Source organism: Lepidochelys kempii, chromosome 24 (assembly GCF_965140265.1).
Source record: "Lepidochelys kempii isolate rLepKem1 chromosome 24, rLepKem1.hap2, whole genome shotgun sequence".
In the NCBI taxonomy this organism is placed as follows: domain Eukaryota; kingdom Metazoa; phylum Chordata; order Testudines; family Cheloniidae; genus Lepidochelys; species Lepidochelys kempii.
In genome coordinates this window covers 5132627-5136158 of record NC_133279.1, presented here as the reverse complement: position 1 = coordinate 5136158, position 3532 = coordinate 5132627, and positions in this window count along the sequence as shown.

Below are 3532 nucleotides of genomic sequence, written 5' to 3'. Positions count from 1 at the left end.
ATCCACCCATCTCTCCTTTCTCATCCGTCCATCCACCCATCTCTCCTTTCTCATCCGTCCATCCACCCATCTCTCCTTTCTCATCCGTCCATCTCTCTCATCCATCCACCCATCTCTCCTTTCTTATCCGTCCATCCACCCATCTCTCCTTTCTCATCCGTCCATCTCTCTCATCCATCCACCCATCCACCCATCTCTCCTTTCTTATCCGTCCATCCACCCATCTCTCCTTTCTTATCCGTCCATCCACCCATCTCTCCTTTCTTATCCGTCCATCTCTCTCTCATCCATCCACCCATCTCTCCTTTCTCATCCGTCCATCCACCCATCTCTCCTTTCTTATCCATCCATCTCTCTCATCCATCCACCCATCTCTCCTTTCTCATCCGTCCATCCACCCATCTCTCCTTTCTTATCCGTCCATCCACCCATCTCTCCTTTCTTATCCGTCCATCTCTCTCATCCATCCACCCATCTCTCCTTTCTCATCCGTCCATCCACCCATCTCTCCTTTCTCATCCGTCCATCCACCCATCTCTCCTTTCTTATCCGTCCATCTCTCTCATCCATCCATCCACCCACCCATCTCTCCTTTCTCATCCGTCCACCCACCCATCTCTCCTTTCTCATCCGTCCATCTCTCTCATCCATCCACCCATCCACCCATCTCTCCTTTCTTATCCGTCCATCTCTCTCTCATCCATCCACCCATCTCTCCTTTCTCATCCGTCCATCCCTCTCTCATCCATCCACCCATCTCTCCTTTCTCATCCGTCCATCCACCCATCTCTCCTTTCTCATCCGTCCATCTCTCTCATATCCATCCACCCATCTCTCCTTTCTCATCCGTCCATCCACCCATCTCTCCTTTCTCATCCGTCCATCTCTCTCATCCATCCACCCATCTCTCCTTTCTTATCCGTCCATCCACCCATCTCTCCTTTCTCATCCGTCCATCTCTCTCATCCGTCCACCCATCTCTCCTTTCTCATCCGTCCATCCACCCATCTCTCCTTTCTCATCCGTCCATCTCTCTCATCCATCCACCCATCTCTCCTTTCTCATCCGTCCATCCACCCATCTCTCCTTTCTTATCCGTCCATCTCTCTCATCCATCCATCCACCCATCTCTCCTTTCTCATCCGTCCACCCACCCATCTCTCCTTTCTCATCCGTCCATCTCTCTCATCCATCCACCCATCTCTCCTTTCTTATCCGTCCACCCACCCATCTCTCCTTTCTTATCCGTCCATCTCTCTCTCATCCATCCACCCATCTCTCCTTTCTTATCCGTCCATCTCTCTCTCATCCATCCACCCATCTCTCCTTTCTCATCCGTCCATCCACCCATCTCTCCTTTCTCATCCGTCCATCTCTCTCATCCATCCACCCATCTCTCCTTTCTTATCCGTCCATCCACCCATCTCTCCTTTCTCATCCGTCCATCTCTCTCATCCATCCACCCATCTCTCCTTTCTCATCCGTCCATCCACCCATCTCTCCTTTCTCATCCGTCCATCTCTCTCATCCATCCACCCATCTCTCCTTTCTTATCCGTCCATCCACCCATCTCTCCTTTCTCATCCGTCCATCTCTCTCATCCATCCACCCATCCACCCATCTCTCCTTTCTTATCCGTCCATCCACCCATCTCTCCTTTCTTATCCGTCCATCCACCCATCTCTCTCTCATCCGTCCATCTCTCTCTCATCCATCCACCCATCTCTCCTTTCTCATCCGTCCATCCACCCATCTCTCCTTTCTCATCCGTCCATCTCTCTCATCCATCCACCCATCTCTCCTTTCTTATCCGTCCATCCACTCATCTCTCCTTTCTCATCCGTCCATCTCTCTCATCCGTCCATCCACCCATCTCTCCTTTCTCATCCGTCCATCCACCCATCTCTCCTTTCTCATCCGTCCATCTCTCTCATCCATCCACCCATCTCTCCTTTCTCATCCGTCCATCCACCCATCTCTCCTTTCTCATCCGTCCATCTCTCTCATCCATCCACCCATCTCTCCTTTCTCATCCGTCCATCCACCCATCTCTCCTTTCTTATCCGTCCATCTCTCTCATCCATCCATCCACCCACCCATCTCTCCTTTCTCATCCGTCCACCCACCCATCTCTCCTTTCTCATCCGTCCATCTCTCTCATCCATCCACCCATCTCTCCTTTCTTATCCGTCCACCCACCCATCTCTCCTTTCTTATCCGTCCATCTCTCTCTCATCCATCCACCCATCTCTCCTTTCTCATCCGTCCATCCACCCATCTCTCCTTTCTCATCCGTCCATCTCTCTCATCCATCCACCCATCTCTCCTTTCTTATCCGTCCATCCACCCATCTCTCCTTTCTCATCCGTCCATCTCTCTCATCCATCCACCCATCTCTCCTTTCTCATCCGTCCATCCACCCATCTCTCCTTTCTCATCCGTCCATCTCTCTCATCCATCTACCCATCTCTCCTTTCTTATCCGTCCATCCACCCATCTCTCCTTTCTCATCCGTCCATCTCTCTCATCCATCCACCCATCCACCCATCTCTCCTTTCTTATCCGTCCATCCACCCATCTCTCCTTTCTTATCCGTCCATCCACCCATCTCTCCTTTCTTATCCGTCCATCTCTCTCTCATCCATCCACCCATCTCTCCTTTCTCATCCGTCCATCCACCCATCTCTCCTTTCTTATCCGTCCATCCACCCATCTCTCCTTTCTTATCCATCCATCTCTCTCATCCATCCACCCATCTCTCCTTTCTCATCCGTCCATCCACCCATCTCTCCTTTCTTATCCGTCCATCTCTCTCTCATCCATCCACCCATCTCTCCTTTCTCATCCGTCCATCCACCCATCTCTCCTTTCTTATCCGTCCATCCACCCATCTCTCCTTTCTTATCCGTCCATCCACCCATCTCTCCTTTCTTATCCATCCATCTCTCTCATCCATCCACCCATCTCTCCTTTCTCATCCGTCCATCCACCCATCTCTCCTTTCTCATCCGTCCATCCACCATCTCTCCTTTCTTATCCATCCATCTCTCTCATCCATCCACCCATCTCTCCTTTCTCATCCGTCCATCCACCCATCTCTCCTTTCTTATCCGTCCATCTCTCTCATCCATCCATCCACCCACCCATCTCTCCTTTCTCATCCGTCCATCTCTCTCATCCATCCACCCATCTCTCCTTTCTTATCCGTCCATCCACCCATCTCTCCTTTCTCATCCGTCCATCTCTCTCATCCATCCACCCATCCACCCATCTCTCCTTTCTTATCCGTCCATCCACCCATCTCTCCTTTCTTATCCGTCCATCCACCCATCTCTCCTTTCTTATCCGTCCATCTCTCTCTCATCCATCCACCCATCTCTCCTTTCTCATCCGTCCATCCACCCATCTCTCCTTTCTTATCCATCCATCTCTCTCATCCATCCACCCATCTCTCCTTTCTCATCCGTCCATCCACCCATCTCTCCTTTCTTATCCGTCCATCCACCCATCTCTCCTTTCTTATCCGTCCATC